We start from the raw sequence: 22,500 nt of genomic DNA, 5'->3' as shown, positions 1-22,500 counted from the left end.
GAGAGACCTTACAGACCTTACCTTACATCTTGTTCGGGTTGCCCCAGGTCCCTCAGTGTGAGGCACCTCTAATGTCTACCAGAGAGTTGCTAGTACATCTTCCGGTATATTTTGCATCTTCCAATCTTGGATGGTCTGGGATGCAGTTTAGATATTTGTCGAGCTTATTCTTAAACACATCTACGCTCACTCCTGATATATTCCTCAGATGAGCTGGCAACGCATTGAATAGACGCGCATTATCGATGCTGGTGCGTAGTGGATTAATGTCCTGTGTGCTTTCCTTATTTTTCCTGGTATAGTTTTGGGCACTATTAATCTACCTCTGCTTGCTCTTTCTGATATTTTTAGTTCCATGATATTTTCTGCTATTCCTTCTATCTGTTTCCATGCCTGAATTATCATGTGGAGCGTTCTCCTTCTCCTTTCTTCTAGGGATTCTATATAATTTTAAGGAATTGGTAGTCTTTCCCAGTAGTCAAGGTCTTTAACTTCTTCTATTCTAGCTGTAAAGGACCTTTGTACACTCTCTATTTGTGCAATATCCTTTTGATAGTGTGGGTACCATATCATATTGCAATATTCAAGTGGACTACGAACATATGTTTTATAAAGCATAATCATGTTGTTCAGCTTTTCTTGTTTTTGGAAGTGCCGTAACAACATTCCCATTTTTGCTTTACATTTTGCCAACAGAGTTGCTATTTGATCATTGCATAACATGTTCCTATTCATCATCACACCAAGGTCTTTAACTGCTTCCTTATTTGTGATTGTCTACATTATTAGGTCCCTTATATGCATATAGCTTTCTTTCTCTGTCTCCATAATTTATTGATTCAAATTTATCAGAGTTAAATACCATCCTATTTTACCTCTGCCCAATCATATACTTTGTTAAGGTCTCTTTGTAGAGCGTTCCTATCTTTAATCACAAGTAATTTCTCTACTTATTCTTGTGTCATCTGCGAAACTACTCACTACCGAATCCTTAACATTATTGTCTATGTCTTCAATCATAATAACAAACAGTATTGCAGCTAACACCGTACCTTGCGGCACACCGGATATTACCTTGGCTTCATCCGATTTCTCGTCGTTTGCAATAACTATCTGTTTTCTGTTGTGTAAAAATTCTTTTAAACCATCTTCCTACTTTATCCACGATATTGTGTTTTCTAATTTTCTTCGCTAATATATTATGGTCTACTTTATCAAAAGCTTTTGCAAAGTCTAAATAAACCACATCTGTTTCATTTCCGCTTTTCATATTTTTGAATATGTTCTCACGGTGGACTAACAGTTGGGTTTGTGTACTTTTTCCGGGTACGAAACCATGTGGTCCTTTATTAAACAAATTATTTTTTTTATTAAATGTTTCATAATATTTTTCTTTTTTTTTTTTTTTTTTTTTCTTCCCCCCCATACCCTTTCATACACTTTCATAATATGTGATGTTAGACTCACAGGCCTATAATTACTTGCCTCTAGTCTTGATCCACTTTTGAAAGTAGGGGTAATATATGCTAATTGTGCTCATCATAAATCTTGCCTGTATCTACACTTTGTTTCTTAATAATATTGCAAGTGGCTTTGCGATAGAATGAACTACTTTCTTTAACAAAATAGCAGGAATTCCATCAGGCCCTGCAGCAGCTCCATTTTTAATTTCATTAATAGCCTGCACAATATCAGCTTCATTAATATCTATGTCAGCTAAATATTCACTATTTTCATCCCTTACTTCTCTATCATTATCTTCATTAGCAATTCTAGGGGTGAATTCTCTCTTATATCGTTCTGCCAGTATGTTGGCAAATTTCCTTTTTTTCATTCGTTAATCTCCCACCTTCAATTCTTAGAGGGCCTATTTCTATTCTTCTTTTATTCATCTTCTTCGCATATGAGTATAATAGTTTGGGATTTTGCTTGATATTTAATAGGGTTTTTTCTTCCAAGTCCCGTTTTCATTTTCTTTTGATTGTATAATCTTTTGTTCTGCATTTTCTATCTTACTTTTTTAGTTCTATAACTTTCCATGCATTTTTTTTTTTTTTGCTTAGACCTTTTTTTCCACTTTCTGATTTTCTGGAACAAGATCCTTCTGTCTCTTGTATGCATGACTGATGTTTACTTTTTCTTCTTCGGTATATATTTATCCACTATTTTCTCTAATATTTTATATAATATCTCCGTATTTACCTTTATGTCATCACTTACGAAAATATTATCCCAATCTTTGTTTAAGTTCTTCATTTATTTCTGACCATTTTATATTTTTACTGTAGAAGTTGTATTTTCCATATCCTTCCCACTTTTTCATTTCTTGCTTATCTCTGTTTTCACTTGCTTTGGAATGGACTGTTAATTCTATGACATTATGGTCTGAAATACTCGCATTATAAACTATTATTTCTTTAAACATAATTCATCTCGTTCGACAAAATACTAGGTCTAAAGTATTTTCCTTTCTTGTTGGCAGGTGATTTATTTGTTGAATGTTGTATTCTAGTAGCATATCTAATAGCTTTAATGCCTCTTATCTTCTGCACTACTATTACTCTCTTTTTTATATGTATAAGTACATCCACAATCTCCTATTCGTTCTTTCCAGTCTACGAAAGGAAAGTTGAAGTCTCCAGATAGGAGAATAGTCCAGTCCTTGTGATTTCTACATATATCATCCAATTTTTCTATTATTAAGTCAAACTCTTTAGTATTAAGGAGGTCATATATTACTATGTTCATTGAATTTTTCAGATTCAAATTCTACCGCTATTAGTTCACATTCTGAGTTACTATATTTCTCATATATTTTTCCTTGTTTTTTTGTCTTTCCCATATATTGCGGTTCCCCCTTGATTCCTATTTTTTCTATCTGATCTATAAGTTTGAAACCCTTTATTTGATCATCATTCCCAGTCTCTTGGGATACCAGGTTTTCACTTATATTTCATTTATCTATTTTCTTTTTCAATTTGGGTTAGTTCTTCTAAGTACTCTATTTTTCTTTTTGAGTTACTCGTAACTAAACCCTGCGCATTCATCACTATGATGGTTTGCGTGTTTTCTCCTTCATTTAATATTGGTAATAATAAGGATTTTCCCATGTCTCTTTCCTGTTCTGGTATGTTGTTCTTTTTTTCATTTCCAGAAATTCTGACATTAAAAAATCCAACTTTTCCATAATATTTGTTCTTCCTTCATCATAATTATTCATTTTGTGTCTGAATCTGCAATTTTCTCCATATCTGCAATATCCCCTTGCATAATAAAAACAGTTATTATCTCTTGAGTAGAATCTTGGAGATGATGCATTGAAATTTTTTGGCTTTTTGGCACCCTCGCATATCTCGTTGATGGCTTGCTTTTTTCTTTTACCTGATATTCTTCATTCCTCTCTTTATTTGTTTCTTTCTTATTTTGGATTTTATTGCTTGATTGGTTATTTATTTGATTATTTTTCATGGCTACAGGGTGCAATATATTTACATTTTTTGTCGAACTTACATCCTTTTCCTTCGGTTTTAGGTTTTTGCATATTTTTTGGATGTAGATCTCTGCAATCATCCTCATATCCATCTAAGTATGCACCATTTACCATATATTTTCATAGTTGTGACATACCTTAGGATGTTTGTAGTAACATTTTTCTTCCTCCATATCTGCAATTCCCATTCTCTTTTCAAAAGGTTGCAGACTTTGTCTTTTTTGTATATTTTTTCCTGCTTTCCCGTCATTGTGTAGATCTGGGTAGAGCCCTCTTCGGCATTTTCTTTTGTGCTGTCATATCGTAATTTGTTTCTTCGTAGGTATGCTGCTTTATAGCCTCATATGTAGTATCAATGAGTTATCTCTGCATCCATACTTTTATCTTGTTCTTTTTTTTGTTTCCTTATCTTTTTCTGTCATTTCAGTTTTGTTTACTTCTCTTACGTTTTCCTCTTCTTCTTCTTCTTCTTCTTCTTCCTTCTTCTTCTTCTTCATCCTCAACTATTTGTACATTCAATCTTGATTTAATAACATTGTCTATCCATGGTAGACATGTTGAGCAAAAAATTCTTGTGTCTTTTCTCATATCTTGCATTACCTCAGCACACTGTGGATGGGTCGGAATGTTGCATGCAGCACATTTTCTGATTAGGTTTTGTGGATTAACTATGCTATACCACACCTTACACAGTTTACATGCTTTTGGCATTCTTTTTCCTAATGCATCAATTAGGATATTCACAAGGTTCACTTTATTCATTTTCTTTGTCGGAATATGTTGGTTTATGTATATTTTCTTTATGAGTCTCTTGACCACTTGGATTTTATTTGGAACTTCTTCAATTATTTTCAAGATGTTTTCATTTGATTTGTTCCAGTTTGAAGGATTGTATCCTTCTAATATATCTATGAATGATTTTGTGTTATCTTTTTGGTAGGACTGTTGCTGATTTCATAGATCAGAAATGCCAGTTCCCTTCCTGCTACCTCATCGTATTGCGAATCTGCCAAGCAAGCTAAATCTCGCCATTTTTTTTCCGCAGTTGAGCTTACTGCCATCTTGTTCGATTTACAGTATTTCACTTGATAACTTTTAAACTTAAGAAGACGCTTTATCCTACTATTTATTTCCACACTAATCTTATCACCGATAATTCACGAACACTTCTAGATATTTCTCAAATTCTAGACGTATGTTAAACTTGTGATATTTGTTTTTTAATCTGACTTCGACCAGGAACGTCTCACCAAGCAAGATGACTACTACTACTACTACTACTACTACGAGAGAGAGAGAGAGAGAGAGAGAGAGAGAGAGAGAGAGAGAGAGAGAGAGAGAGAGAGAGAGAGAGAGAGAGAGAATGTCTAAACTTAAGTAACAAGGGAATTCAAAGTTGTGGCTGAAACACCCATAGGTATTATACGGAAACCCCAAAGTCTGGAACGGCCTTGCATTCAGTATAAACCATAGTCTATCATAATTAGAATATTTCGCGCTAAAAGGGAATGGCACAACACGGTCTTGTGAATCTCAAAGTGTAAAGGAATTTTAAGCCATTTTTATCAATATAATAAATACTGAAAAAAATAATAACCCTACTGTGCATGATTCCCCAAAAACATGAGGGTTTGGTCTATCTATCTATATATATAAAGTTAATGCCAAGGAGAAAATTGAAAAACGAGAACTGCCTGAGATCTTTCAGTCTTAACGACCCTTTACTAAAAGCAAGACTGCATTTAGTAAAGGTTCGTTAAGACCAAAAGATCTGAAGAGACCAAAAGATCTGAAGAAGTTCTCCTTTTTCATTTTCCTCCGTGGCATTACCTTTATTCATATCACGCCTTATATATTTCGTGATCAAGTTATTCATCTATCTGTATGTCTATCTATCTTGAGTGAAACCCGCTAACATCCTCTATTCGAAATTAAGGACTATATAGGAAAACGAAAAGCCATTGAAAAGAAATCTGCAACGTTTTGGAAATCCTTCTAACTATAATATGGCCAATATATATATATATATATATATATATATCCTATATATTATATATTATATATAATCATTATATATAGTGTATATATATATTATATATATATATATATATATTATATATAATGTGTGTGTGTGTGTGTGTGTGTGTGTGTGTGTGTGTGTGTGTGTGTGTGTGCTTGCGTGTAATAATTTCGTAGTATACAAAACCTTTTCCAGCAGTTTTCCCAGTGTCTTCAGAGGACCTACAAGCTTCAAGCGAAACTTAGCCCCAAGGGGAACACTTGAACGCCCTTAAACGAATAAAAAAAATGTAAACCCAATACTACAGTAATAAACAATTGGAGCAACTTGTCTTCTGCCCCTTCAACAGTCAATGAACTTTGACTTACCGTGATCAACCATAGGAGTTAATGACTGGAAAGGCCATTTTTCAACTGATCAATAGCACATATTCTTAAGATATTATGTACGGTACATAATTTTACAATATGCGTATCTTCCTTTACACGTGATGACGCTAGACTAGACGGTGTTAGCCTTCCGGATTCCAGCAAGTACTTACGGGATGAGGTTGCTGGCCAACGTCCTTTTTCAGAGGTGATATTTGGGGAAACACACACACACACACACACACACACACACCACACACACACACTCACACACAACCAACACCTACAATATCAAAAATTCTTAGAATAAAAAACGAAAAAGACGCATACTTACACTAAGAAAAAGAAAAATCCTACCTGCGTAGACATTCTACGGAAGCATTTACGAATTTTCGCTGTAGGAAATCAGTGTTAAGCGTATATAGCCTGTAGTTTCTGGATTATTACTAAGACTAAAGTTTACAAGAAGTTTGTGTACTACCCAAGCCTACGATATCAGATTACAGAGGTAGACACCAAACGCAGTACTTTCATTGGAGATTTTTTTTTTTGGGGGGGGGGATATAATAGATATCCGGGGCAAAGAAAATTAATACAAACGAGAGAGAGAGAGAGAGAGAGAGAGAGAGAGAGAGAGAGAGAGAGATCCTCAAACCCGTTATCTCACAAGCAATATCGTCTTTTCTTTGAACTTTTACGAATAAAACTAAACGTTTCACTGAACTCTTTGGACGCACTGCCTGAGTGAGAGAGAGAGAGAGAGAGAGAGAGAGAGAGAGAGAGAGAGAGAGAGAGAGAGAGAGAGAGAGAGAGATTCATATACACTGTCTCCCGCACAATGAAATAATGTCTTTCCTATGAACGTTTTTGAAAATTTAACGTTTTACTGAAACCTACACTGTGACCTTTGACACAACGACTGTTCGTGCGTCTGAGAGAGAGAGAGAGAGAGAGAGAGAGAGAGAGAGAGAGAGAGAGAGAGAGAGAGAGGTCTTTGCGCAGCCTATGGTTTTACCACATCGAGCGAACAAATTACCGAGATGAGGAACGCGGCTAAATAACAGGAAATTGAAATGGGAGGGGAAAGGAACAAAGCCAGACGAGCAGAACGTCAGGTAGAGAGAGAGAGAGAGAATAATCTTCCCTCTCACGAGGAACGGAAACAGTAGAAGGAAGGGAGAGGGAGAAGGACAGGGGGAGGAGGAAGAAGACGAGGAGAATCAAGACAAGGAGAAAATTACGTGTGAAGTGTCATCCAAAAGAGAGATCGGAGCGGGAAGAAGAACGATATGTAAGGCAAAAGTGATAAAGATATAAACATAACAGATGACAATAACACCACATATTGTACATAACCACACACATGCGCTCGCTCACACACATATATATGTATGTATTTACGCGTGTGTGTGTGTGTGTGTTTATATATATATATATATATATATATATATATATATATATATATATATATATATATATATATATATATATATATATATTACAAAGGAACATGATTATTAATAAATCATCAAACAATTGAGGGAAAAACGTCATTTGAAATATTCAGTTCACTATAATATCAATCGTTTCCAAATAAACATTACAAAATAATACAACGTTTTTAGGTGCTATAAGATCGGAAGAGTAATACGATTACCGCACCAACATGTCACAACAATTCAGCATTATAATAAAACCATAAAACATACTATAAAACTCCTGGTTACATAAATAAAGACTGTTGAAGGTACAAAAATAAAATGGCAGTTTACCACATCATCCGCCGGAACGAAGAGAAAAATAATATATACAGCCAAGTAATCATTCATCTAACATTCCGCGAAATGAACAGAATAAAAAAAGAATGAATAAAAACCATATTCATCGTACAATCTTAGTAAAAATAAATCCTATATTTTGATATAGCGCTCACGCCCTAATAGAGCTTGAAGGTGTGTTTACAAACATCCCAATCAAAAATATACAAAAAAGTTAGAGCAGGGCCGATAAGAGAAGAAGCCTTTGACACATTTCATGGCAAAATCCCCCTTGTACCCTCAACTAACAAATGCTAATTTGCAATCCTCAAAAACGAATTCACTCAATGAGATTAACGACCTTAAGAATTACCCTTATAAAAGGGAGGTAGGGGGGGTGGGGACTTGAATGATACGCAATTACTGAGGCTGAGGGACGCCGGCTGAAAAGCACATACACACACACATACACAAACAGACGCAGCTGTTGAATTACAGTTTTACAGCATTATTAAAGAGTGAGTTACAAATGAGCGAATTTTAAGTCTCCCTTTCAGTATCGACTTGAGAAAGAGATATTTTTGATGACGAATTTACAACATGCAATTTAAAGCCGAACAAACGGAAAATTCTCCAGACTGACTGAAAAGCTAGGTTTTCCAATCACTTTATCGCAAAAGAAAAGAAAAAAAAAAAACTTTAACAAGGTTGTCTGGTAGAAATCACGATAATCAGCTGTTTTGTAATATTAACTTTAATTGAAATAACACAAATGTGATACATTATCATATATATGCCTACACTATATATATATATATATATATATTATATATATATATATATATATATATATATATATATATATATACACACATTATATGATAGTAGTAGGAAAAACGCAATCACGTGTGCAACAAAAATTACATTCTGAATCACACCGTAATCGAACACAGACCTTTCAATGAATAGGGCGCGAAGGACCTGTGTGGCTCAGTTGGTAGCGCCTATATGGCCTTTCAAATGAAAGACCAGGGTTCGAGCCATATATATATATATATATATATATATATATATATATATATATATATATATATATATATAAATGGCCACATTAAAGTAAAGCGCAGGCCAAGATGTCATCCGGGAGCGGTATGCGGCCCGTTATTCATACAGCGAGAGCGGCGGGCCCCATCACAATCAATTACTGTCCTATAAATTTCTCGGCGACTCAGGTGCAGCCGCCATTTATGACAGCCATCTAGAGATTAGGTCGACGTGACTCCGATCTACTTCCCCCCCTCTTCGTTAAAATGTGCGACTCCCCTTCCCTTTCCCCATTCACCATACTCTCCCCCCGTCTCTGCCCCTCCAAAAACAGCATCAAAGCTGCCGACAGCGCATCAAACGAAGTTTGATCTCGCCCTCCATTCAACGCCGAATTTATCGGTGCCTGGTTTTCCTCTTGTTCTTATCGAGAAGTTGAATAAATTCCGAGGATGAACTGGAGATGCGTTCCTGCACGATACATCGACTTAGAATAACCAGGCAAATTGGTTATCTAAAAAGATACTTCGCCGTTTTATCAAAAAATTCGAAGGACAAAGATAAAAAAATAATTTCAATAGCAAAATTTTTTTGCATAATACTCATAAAGAGTCTGTTACCAACAACTGCCTTTGAGGAGTAGTTCTGATTGGCAAAAAATTTTGGGCATAATACATTATAAAGAATATGTCAATAAACGCCGTCTTCTTTTCGCCGTTGTCCGCTGTTACATAAAACGGCTTAAAATTTATCTATCTATCTACCTATCTATCTATCTATCTATCTATCTATCTATCAATATCTTATACTATCATCTTATTATATTTATATTATATATATATATATATTATATTAATACTAAACGAGTCTCTATATCTGATTATTATCTCATGTTCCGTAGTCATACTCAAAGACTAGGTAAATGGGAGGAGTTAAAAAATCAATAAAATTATCATACTACACAAGTCCTTTCCGAAAATAGAATACCACCATGCCCCATGCCCCACTGACTGTCGTCAGCCGATTCACCTCATAGCAGAGATACATCATTTCATTTAAGTCATTCATATTGAAACATGCACGCGAAAGGAGTAAAAACAAACATACGGGTCGTGAGATATTGCCTGCACCAGCTTACAAAGCATACATTCACGGCTGTTTGTTTTCCTAATGAGAGAGAGAGAGAGAGAGAGAGAGAGAGAGAGAGAGAGAGAGAGAGAGAGAGAGAGAGAGCTCCTGGAAATGACTGCCCCGTGTGTCAATAACGCATAAATTATTGCACGCTATCGCGAATTAAAAGCAAAACTAATAGGGCGTGTAACAGCATAATATCGAGATAAATAAGAAAGAATGAAAACTAAAAAAAAAATAAAATAAAACAGAGAGAGAGAGATATAGAGAGAGAGAGAGATTAAGAGAAAAACTAACGGCATAAAAATCGTGAAAAAAAAAAAAAAAAAAAAAAAAAAAAAATATATATATATATATATATATATATATATATATATATATATATATATATATATAAATATATATATATATATATAATGTTTGTATATATTGAGAGAGAGAGAGACGTGGATAAGACTGCTCCGTCTGCCCGATGCCACACATTTAAATAATTACAAGCTGTCGCGAATTGAACGGAAAATTAGCAGAATTTGTGGCAGTAAATGATTAAGTGGAATAAAACAAAGCTAACTCAGGGAAAGCAGTGGCTGCAAACAGCAGCAGCTGCAACAACAGGACACAAACACCAGTTCTTACATCATCGTCGTCTCCATCCCTCACCCACTCAGCATTTATCTAGATTTAAAGGTGCCATCCCATACCCAATGGCACTCCTACAGGTCACTCCAAATCCCGGGCCCCTAGGGTTAAAACATCAAGTGAAAGCACGGGTGCATAATCTTATTGTTGTTATTCCATGAAGAAGAAGTAGGAGGATAAGGAGAAGACAACGAGATAAATAGGGAAAAGAGCAATTTATATGTATCTAAATAAATATACACTAATATATGTATATATATATATATATATATATATATATATATATAATATATATATATATATATATGTAACAGCCATAATGCCCTCTTAACTTCTCGAATTTTTCGCGCCTTTTTAGATACGCTTGTCACTAGAAAGCCTTAAGATACACGTGCAAGAAATATGAAGAAATTATGATGTCCGGTAGCGGGAAACATATGGAGTTAATTAATCAACGCTCAGGCACGTGTTTAACATAAATTAATTTATGACTCACATTGGGATCGAACCCCGGTCTCTCAAACAAAAGCCTAAGCCGCTACCAAACGTTTCAAATGTCATTTGTGTGAGTTGATTGGTAGCGCCCTGGCCTTTCATGTGTGTGTATATATATATATATATATATATATATATATATATATATATATATATATATATATATATATATATGAAAATCCGTAGCTTCTCTAACAGCATTAACGTCGACTCTTGCAACAAACTGCATACAATACTGAAAACAAATTTAGACTGGATATAAGACTGCTATTAATAAGCTGAACTTGATTTAATACTTTCCGTTTAGATGGGGGTTAAATAATAATAATAGCATTCGCCTGGAGATGTTACAAGTAATAACATCGATGTTAAGCATCATTACGATGTGCAACAAATGAAAGTTTAAATACCATAATATAATACCAGCTTTATATATAAAAGATTTTTTTAAAAGTTCAACAAGTCGTGAATGATACCGTCTGTAGAATATATATATATATATATATATATATATATATATATATATATGTATATATATATATATATATATATATATATATATATATATATATATATATATAGATATATATTTATACAACCAAGGGGCAGGCAGGTGACGACCAAGGAATACATCAAATCAGTGTTGACTGAAGGAAACAGGCCAATCTACATTAGTTTTTTTATTCCAACGTTTTTCGTAATAACATTTATTACATCTTCTGGGAATCTTATTATTTATTTTAATTAATTGACAGATTCCCAGAAGATGTAATAAATGTATTACGAAACGTTGGAATAAAAAACTATGTAGATTGGCCTGTTTCCTTCAGTCAACACCTGATTTGATATATATTTATATATATATATACACCCCCATATATATGTGTAGATATAAATATATATATATATATATATATATATATATATATATATATATATATATGTATGTATATATCGCTAAAAAACTCGTAAAGTATAAGAGTATCGAACATGGCGTCGTGGTATGATCGGTAATATTTCCATCAGCCAAGAGAGCTGGCGCAGATTCGACTCCTAACCAAAGTTGAGCGGACTCGTTTAGTGTTGAAGAAACTATAAATACATAAGCCTACATACACTCTATACATAAATGTATGTATGTATACATATGAGTCTGTGCGCGTGCGTGTTTGTGTACTTTCATCACAAACAGTCTTCCATAATCCCTCAGCTTAAGCTCAAAACCTTACCCAGATATTGAACCACCTACGCCCTCATCTTACTGTGCACATAATCTCCCTTAGGAACAGACCTACTACCTACTACCTCCTCTTCCTCCTCCTCCTCCCGTTTCTTCTCACCTACCGCAGCATCTTTACAAAAACGAGGCACTTATCCTTCTTTCTAGAATCCAACTCCTACATCGACATGTCTGATTATGATGCCCCTCCACCATTTCCCCCATCCCCTCCCCCTCCCTCGACAAAAGATATCTACTATAGCCGCCAGCGCCCACCCTTCCCTCTCGGCCCCCCCCCCCCTCTCTATCGCATCGCTCCCTCACCGAGGGGCACTCCGATACCCCTCCATGGAACTCCTGCAACCCCGGCCCCTCCGCTGCACCAACACCTCTCACTGCAGGCACCATCAAAAGCCCAGACCACTCGGGAGTGCTAAAGACAAAGGCAGCGACTCTCGAGTGTCTCCTGGCCTACTTCCTGTCTGCCTAGAACTCGGCCTCAATCTTCCACAAACACGTTTCCTTCGGCTTCTCCTCCGACGATGACGGTTTCCTCCTCCTCCTACACCTCCTCCCGCTCCAGTTCCTTCTCCTCCTCCAAAGCGACCTCGAACCTTGAGACATTTAACAAGTACCAAGACGTTAATGAGTATAACCAGGAAGGACCTCCTTGAGGGGTTGTTCACATTAACGCTAACAGAGCGACAAAAATGGCGAGAAACTGCGTCCGCATTCAAAAAGTACATTCACACTAAGGAAAAAAGCGCTGGTTGCTTAGGCCTTCGAACGCTCCCGAACAATCTCTCTTTCTCTCTATTATAAAAACACCGAGGGATATTTTTCCCCTTCGTTAACTTGTTCATTTAATTCTGGTAAACCCCTACGTACACTGAAAGCTGTCAGATTCCGGCATGAGGACAGGCACACACCCTCAGTAAAAAGGTAGTCAAGAGATATGATCAATTTTCACTAAGCTCCACTGCAACACGACGAAAACCTACCTTTACCATCACCGCATAAATCTTACGACGTAGTAAGTGATTCTCGTCACGAAAACTTCGATGGAGTATATGTCGCTAATGACGCAGTTACAAAATGTCGCAGTGCCGCGTAGTATGAATGCGACTGGAAAATGACGATCTAACGATGCATTCAATGTAAAACGTAGCGATTAATAATACACAAATGCTTCATATTACATATTTTTTTAGTATTTTGTACGAGTAACTTATATAAAAAAAAAATAGCTGCCAAAGTTTGAATGACAGCAAGGTTAGTGTTAATCTAGCATTAAGATTTGTCATGATGCTTTGAGCATGTAGGTATTACCTGGTAATACAAAAATGACAGCCAATGCCATTAGGCTACAGTAAAAAAGGAAGTTACTCACAATATATTCTATCATGATGTTTCTCATTTATATGTAAATTCCCTATTTATCTAATAATAAAAATACAGATCCCAAAGTAAGAACGAACCTGCTACTGGCTAAAGCCATCTTTACATAAAGAACAGCCTCGCACCAACAATTGAAATTCGCCTACGGGCGCGCATATTACGTTCATGCGACAAAGCCTTGAGCTGCATTAATGACCTAAAAAAAGAAAAAAAAGAAAAAAAAAGAAAGAACAAGACCGGGTTCTTTCAATTGTGATGACAATGCAAGAGCTAAAACAAAAGCCCAATATCTCGAATTAGAGAAAGAAAGAAAGAAAAAAGAAAAAATCTTCGATCTCATTTCCGTGAATAATAATGAGCCCACTTGAACCTGCAGATTCTCAGTTCGAGAGCAACCTTTGTAATCGCAAAAAGGCAACGATTCTGAGTGCCAATATATAGTTTCTCTCTCTCTCTCTCTCTCTCTCTCTCTCTCTCTCTCTCTCTCTCTCTCTCTCGTGATCGCCAAAAAGGATTGTAAACCTAAGTACAATCTGCTTGAGAGACTATTATAAACCAATTAATATCAAAACTAGCCTTCGGTAATAAATAAACTGTTTCAACCCTTACCAACGAACAGATTACCTATCTAATTAATCGTTTCGCCTCGGCACGATAGGAAATGATCTCAACTAGTCACGTCTCTTATCATTTATATGATGGCAAACATATTCATGATATCCTTTTTAAAGCATATACTATGATATCATAAAAAGGTAAACAGCATTACTCTCAATTTGCGTAGCGACCAATATTCCGTTTTCCCGACTTCTAACTTGACTTAAAAACTGCCTAAATTATTATCATGCAGGCAACACCTGACTTCCGGCTTAAAGACTGGAGAGGTTACCTTCCCTGCCTTGGGGAGAAAAATAAAACTTACTATACCCGCAAAAAACCTATCAACCTAACACAAGTGAAAATACATCACAATGGGTTCGAAAGACATAAACAAGTATTCACGCTCAATGTGTTTAAACACCTGTTCCATATCTCTGATAATTATAAAAAGAGCTGCCTAAATAACTGCGATGGCAGTGATCAGGTGTTTGCTATATTTGTATCATCCCAGACATGGATAAAGCAAAATTAATAAACATCTTAATGAAAAATTACTGCGCTTAATTTTCTTTTAATCTTTTCTTGTATGCACTTGGGGCTTTAATAGAAAATCTAGAAGATAAGGCAGTATAGAATTTGAAACATAACCCTAATGAACGGTAGACTGAGCGTTTGAAAAGAAATCGAAAAAAAAAAAAAAAGTCTTATTTTTCTGTCTCCTCCCACCCCTTGTTACTACACTATCTACTATGTCAATTTAATGGACACACACGAATAACTAAGCGCCTTCACTCTGCAGCATTCCGATATGATTAGAGTAGCTAAATATTCGCAGCCTTCAGAGTAAAGTCCTTTCTCCTCCATTTCGTGTTTCCCACGATTCTGGGCGCTACAAAGGCACTGGGTTTTATCCGTCCATCCAAATGGACCCTTCATCTAAAAATACAAAAGCGAATTCCGATGACGAAGAAAAAATACTGCGGAAAGAGTGGTTTTACATGATAAAAGTCTGACCACTTAATGTTGCTTCCACTGTTTGCTGTGGTGCATGGACGTCAAATGAGCAGCAACCAACACTGAAGAAACAATGCTAAACTCTATTGAAGCTCCATTAAAAAATTACAAAATAAAAAGCTACAGATACAGATCATAGATGCAACTTTGAAATCCCGCAAGGGATGGGAGTTTGGATTTAAAATTAAATACAAAATATAATTCCATTACCTCTGAACTTCACGCAACGCGCCCTATACGAAGTGAGGCAGGGCAAATGAAAGGCGAATGCTGGCTAGTTCAGCAAGTTTGCAGGCATAGAAGGCTGCCAAATAGGGTTAAAACTTATAACAAAATCTAGTCTCCTCACAGCAGAGATAGCGATAAACGGGTATCCTCGTCGCGTACTTCATCTCGCATTTCTGCCAATGTCGTTCCATAGTAATGCATGCAACTGCATAAACTTACATGGCTGAACATGCACCAGCGTGTCCTCAAACAATGTTACGACCTAGGAAAGAGAGAGAGAGTGTTATGGGAATATTAGCCCCGTCCCCCAACCCCCTTTCAAACAGAGACGCGGAGGAAGGACGCTCACTAACAAACAAACACCTGGAATAAAGGCAGCCGGGAGACACCATCAAAAGCTTGAGCTGGTGACTAGACCACTCAACGCTTTAAAAGCCACACAACTCTCGCTCGCCACTGCCTTTTTTCTCCCCCCACAAACATTCTCAACATTTTAAGTATAATCTTTATTGTGGCTTCAACAATACTTTGTTTGCTGTCTTGATTTTTTTTTTCACATGCAGGGGTAGGTGGCTTCCTGAATGTACTTTCTCCCTCTCTCACTTGCAAGTGTAAAAACTTGAAATAAAATATGATATATGAAAATAATATATCTATATATATATATATATAATATATATATATTATCTTATAATATATACTATAATATTAGTATTATATATACATATATATGTGTGTGTGAAAATTCTAACATAGGATAAAAACTCTGCATACACCACACAACACTGTATATAATTATAAACTGTCAAGACAAATTACAATTACCAAGACAGAAATTGACGTCATTTAAACATTAGTACAAACTATCACAGAGAGATTTCGAGTCAGTACAAAATTCTAATAAAAATTCAGTCCACACCCAAAGCAGTATAGCTACAGCGACTGAACAAAAAGAGGAAACAAGAAAATCAGGAAAAACTATTTTTTCACCTTCACCTTCGGGAGCTGTCTTTCCTTTCTCCCTGTCATTCTTGATTTCCAATTTCTACGATAATCCCTGTCCGTGGCCTAGAGCACCTTCGGCCCCCTCGTCCACTTTATCCTACAAACAGGCATTCCATTCCAATCCCTTGGAAGACCAAATCGATCAGCTCCACAATCGTACTTTTCACTCTGCTCAACTTTACAAACTGAAAACTAAAAAAAAGACGGCCGACGTATTTCCATGAAATAAGGACTCTTTAAAGAGAAATATCTGTCATCATTTAGTAATATTAAATCGAAGAGTCATCTGAAAAGGCCCTTTTAGTAGGAATATGGAATGGTTGATGTAGTGGATGTTTTCTGAACGGGGATTTACTATTCATGATTCAGCAGGTATGGGGTGAACAGAGCATGCATATACTATATATATATATATATATATATATATATATATATATATATATATATATATATATAGATATTTATATATATAATATATATATATATATATATATATTATATATATATATCAACCCAGTGGTGTAAGACACTCCAGTTGAGATTGCTGTTACAGTACAAAAATTCCTGTATTTTCTAGCGAGGCGCACAAGCTTCTTACGCCTCTAAAAGCCAAACATTTTTACAAGTATATCGAGAGCACGGGAAATTACCGTGGTTAAGTCGTTCACATACAATGATGCGATGCTAACGGTCATGTCTCATTTTATAAACAAAGTAGAGTAACTTGAAAAGACTCAAAGGCAGGAGAGCCTTTTATAATAATGAAGCGTATTCGCCTCTTAGCCTCATATATATTTATTTCTTTTGTGGTAACGTTTACCGGTGTCGTCCATTTTTTCCGTTTGGACAGGAACAGAATGGAAAATGAAACAGAATATAAATTTAGCTCAAAGGCCAAGCACTGGGACCTATGAGGTCATCCAGCGCTAAAGCGGAAATTAACAGTGAAAATGTTTGATAGGTGTAACAGGAGGAAAACTTCACAGTTGCACCATGAATCAATTGTAAGGAAAGGGTGGAAAGTAAGATGGAAGAAAAAAAATATGAAAGGAGGCACAGTAACTGGAATGAAAGGGGTTGCAGTCAGGGACCGAAGGGACGCTGCAGAAACCCCTAAGAAATGCCTACAATGCATCGCATGAGGAGCACTGACGGTACTAACCCTTACGGAGGTTGTTTGGACAGGATATAAGATGTTGAGATATTGATAAATAATAAAAATAATTAATAGTCATACATCAGTCATTAAAATATGCTTGATATAAAGCCAAACAGGTTTAACTTATGCGAAGAAGAGTGGCAAATTATAGTGTTTGTTATGTATTCCTTTTTCTATGCATCTGTAACTCCTTATTTCCTTGAAGTTGACGGATACTACAGACAGATACGTACCTATCTATACAATACTGTCTATGATTTTGCTAAGCTAAGATAAGACTCCCGGTGAACGTAACGGGCCAAAAATTCAACTTTTCTTTGCGGGACAAATGATGTAGTTTTTCCCGATGAAGAGACCTCTCGGTGTTTTCTCTTCATATCATGCGAAGTAATTGAATAATATTAAAACCCTCTCAGCATTTATACAAAGGAGAAGCAATTCCTCTTGGAATGCCGCACCATGGCTGCTGCTGCTGCTGCTGCTGTGCTGCTGCTGCTGCCCTCTTCCTCTCTCTCCGACATCGATGCAAATGTACCTGGGATGCGATTCAGGCTATTTCCTTAATATAGGTTGTTCGTGATCCTGTCGAAGAGACTCTGGATATTGCGAATTGAATTCTTTTCTCTCCTCTAATACAGCGAGATATGAATACAAATCATTTATCAGGAAACGATCCAAGGATTGCAAAAATATATACATTGTATTCCCGACAGAAAAACAAATCGGACCGTACCAATACAAAAGGGTTTCAATGCTTATAGTCAGCCTGAACGAAAAAATGCCCGAGGGGTTAAACACCTAAGAGGTTGAAATATGCGGTTGAATTTAAAGAATTTTTCGAATACCGTCGAATATTCTCCCTTTAAACCTCATTTACATTCTGGAAGGGAAAAAATATTTTATGGAGGTGAGGCCAGTTCAATATGGCGGGTGAGAAAAAGTGGCAGCGGAAAGCATCAATTCATAAACGAAGTGAATGCCATAAGAAAAACATACTTATATTAGTAAGGCGAATTTCACAGAGAAACTGCTATCACTGATCATACTACCAAATGTTTTACTTACGCAATACAAAAAAAATATATATATATTTTTCTGACATTTTCTAAACAAGAATTCGTTGGGGCCCAATGCATCTATCCCATAGGGGCTACAGTAATTCATGTATGTATCTACATGCATGAATGCATGTATGTTATATATATATAATATATATATATATATATATATATATATATATATATATATATATATATATATGAGAGAGAGAGAGAGAGAGAGAGAGAGAGAGAGAGAGAGAGAGAGAGAGAGAGAGAGAGAGAGAGAGAGGTCGCTGAAAAGAATGGGAAAAAAGAAAAATACATAAAACCAAGTCAGGCAACATCCAACATGTCTGAATAATGTCGAAAGAGTAACGAGATATAAACATACGGTAGCTTACTCATGGAAAAAAAAAAAACACATAAAAAACTAAAGAGGTTAAAAATACATGTCATTAGGAGAGATGAACATGATATGAACGAAAAAAAAAATCCTACATTATAAAAATCATAGTCACCACTGACGAGCTGTGACAGCAAAGGTTAAACTTAACGTGAGATTAAAACGGAATGGTGAAGGAAAAGACCGTTGAATTTTATAATGAGAATAAGAACGTCTCCGGCCTCTTGAAGTTGGAATTTTATCTACTAAGGAAAAACACTTTGCTTCGGTCGTTCCATGTTAAGTAAGTAATGGTTACCATCTCAACAAAAGGGCATTGTTTAAATGTGACTTGAGTACACTCCGAAATATATATATATATATTATAATATTATATATCTATATAATATATATATTATATTAATATATATTAATATATATAAAATTTCTTTCCTATAATGTAATATTATAAATATTATATATATATATATATATATATATATATATATATATATAAAATTTCTTTCTATAATGTAATAGCGCTCTCTGTATTTAAGGGCAAAATCAAATAGAAAAAAAATTACGGCTACGTCACCCCATTAAAATTAACATTATTTTTCGATTATTAAGTAAACAGACTATATAGTATATGTATATGTGTATGTATGTATGTAGTATGTTATAATATCAAATTGTATTTACATTGGGCATAACTGCACGGAAATGTTATTACACCACAGTTTTCAAAAGAAATAATGCAGTCCTAAAAACATACTACATACTACGAAAAAAAAAAAAAAAAAAAACTTAATTTTGCTGTTTTCGTTGAAATATACAACTACGTTTAACTAAGGGTAAAATACGGGTGATGATACCAAGGTGTTTCAACATGGATGATATTTATAATACAAGCCATTACTGATTAAGCAATATGGTCAACCCAGTATAGGCATTTAAATCTACAACAAGTTTTACTGCATTGTTTACAGTGCCCTCTTAGGCCGGGTATTAACGGTCAGGTTTACCTGTCAGTTAATCGAATGTGGCCTTAACACCACGTGTAGACGACACTTTATGGGCAGAGTCAGTCCATTCAGTCCAGAACGGATGAACTGATGGAATTGCCTCAAGTCTTTCGACCGACTGGCAGTGGCAAGCGATTGCATGTGCGGACGGGTTAGTAACAAGCAACACTTTTGTGACAGTTCGCCGCTGGATTTCGCCTGGGGAGGATGTCAGCCGCTCTGACCATAAAATGAAGAAACAATGTAAAGGCCTAATTCATTTCATTGTTTGACTCTGCAGTGCTATTTAAATAGCAGGCCGTTCTGAATTCTAATCATAGGCAAACTGATATGGGTCTAGGCCAGTGTCCTAGCTTTTTATGAACGGTTTTACTGGTGTAAGTAAGCTTTACGGTTCATTTCATAAATAACTGATCCAAACCAAGTTCTACTTTAAATTTGTTCATTGATATTGTATGAAAATAGACATCTCTCTTTAATAAGCAATATAAAGATCATACTTTCTTCCGCCAATTCACTTCTTTCCTATTCTATACAGCTCCACCTCCTCATCAGCCAGCGGCGAAGCCAACGGGAGAACTGAAGACGATGCCCTTGAGTTAACAGTCCGACTGACAGTTCTACTCTTTTCGGATGGACGCTCATCCGTCGAACGGTCGCAGATGAATATCTGAGCGTAAATATGCGGCTTTTTTTTTTTTTTTTTTTTTGTTGGTTTCCGACGTGAACATTTCCTTCAAACAAGATATTACGTAGTATTTCACAACTATGAATGCAAAGTTGCAATTTATTACAATGCAGTAATGTTGTAAGCAATGCAAAATGCACCCAAGCACAGATTTATAATTCCTGAAATATTGGGGGTAGGAATAAAAGATTTTGAGGGGAAGCTAATTTATCGATAGACCACTACTGCGTTGACTGCCAACAATGACCTTCGTCAATAACCTTTTTATTCGGAAAGCAATATTTTTCTGTAATTTTGTATTCTTCACATTCATTTTCCTTTTATCCTCTTTCAATGGCTCTACTCCCTTTCATCTTAGAAGTTATTTTCCTTTGCACTTCAAAGTATTTTCTTCATAATCTGAAGGACTGAGTTATTTTGTGACCGGTCATTATTACATTACTACTTCGGGGCGTCACGTGGTGCTTCTTCATGAAAAATAAAATAATATAAGACTAAGTTTCTTTTTAAAAAACTTTATGAAAAATGCACTAAAAAGTGAAATATATATAAATTTTTATAGACACCAGGATTTTCTTTTCTTGTAATTAATCATGCCTGAAACATAGACGCGTTGGCGACAAACATGGAAGGGAATGCTACAAGAAAAGAAATATATTTCTTTCTCTTTTGTAGCATTTCCTTAATTAAATGTTAGGCGCCCACGTTTTCATTTGTTTAGATATGATTAACTGTAAGAAAATCCCGATGTCACAAAAAATTTATTTTTCACTTCTTAGTGCTTTTTAAAAACTTTTATATATATATATATATATATATATATATATATATATATATATATATATTCTTTTACATTTTATACTTTTTAAGTTTTGACAGAAACTGTAACCGATTTATGAATGTAGCTGACGAAATTGATATCCTGTTAAGCCAAAGCTTATTTACCCAGTCAAAGAACTTGTGAAAAATCAGAAGTTTCATACAACTCCTTAGATATATATACTGGGAGAGGTCACTGCAGGTTCACTAGAGGTCACTGCTGACCTACTGATCATATAAGGTTGTATTAACCCCCGGGATTGAGTAACCAAGCAAAATTTCAAGTCCATCGGACGAAGGGATCAGGTCGAAAACTGAGTTACAAGATCTGACCAAGACAAATAAACAAACATGCACTAAAGCAAGCTAAATAAAAGCTTTTAATAAAAGAACTCCATATAAGGCTTGAACAGAACTTAAAAGAATAACAAATTAATTACTTCAGTTAACTGTCATTTACCGACTAATCAAGTCGCAAGTCTGTTACAATAACAGAATTACATTTGGCATACTAATTAGACGGAGCACATTTTCTCAAAATATATTTAATCATATTTTTATTTATGAAATTTTGGATACACAGCCAAGCTTTGGGGAACTTTCAGCCATTTCGCGCTTGAGAATGAAAAGGGGGAGTGGGAGGAGTGGTTGGACAGCACGATGGAGGATCCAAAGGATTTTTCCATTGTACTAAAATATGAACATAAAGTAGTAGTTTTTGCTGTCATGCGATGGCTTCAAAGAAAGATACTGTTCCTTCTTTCTGTATGTCCGATTCCCTTCTGCTATTTATTTAAAATGAACACCAAATTCTTTGGTGGTTTGAATTTCAAGTCAATAACGCCAGTGGCTTGTTCCACATGAACAAAGTTCACCTTCTGAATAATAAGAAAAATAAGAATAATTACATTAGACGAGAAAAAATACTGACATGCTTCCCACAAAGGATGTGTTGTTACATAAAAAAAAAAAAAAAAAA

At 35.5% G+C, this 22,500-nt stretch overlaps 1 protein-coding gene across 1 annotated transcript in view; it reads right to left on the bottom strand.

Annotated features, from left to right (window-relative positions):
* LOC135221661 (semaphorin-2A-like) overlaps positions 1–22,500 on the bottom strand; it is a 684,158-nt gene that overhangs the window by 655,914 nt on the left and 5,744 nt on the right. The gene's annotated exons all lie outside the window — the stretch shown is intronic.

This window comes from Macrobrachium nipponense, chromosome 3 (assembly GCF_015104395.2).
Source record: "Macrobrachium nipponense isolate FS-2020 chromosome 3, ASM1510439v2, whole genome shotgun sequence".
Lineage (NCBI taxonomy): Eukaryota > Metazoa > Arthropoda > Malacostraca > Decapoda > Palaemonidae > Macrobrachium > Macrobrachium nipponense.
Note: the sequence above shows the minus strand (reverse complement) of the source record. Positions and strands in the feature narration are given on the sequence as shown.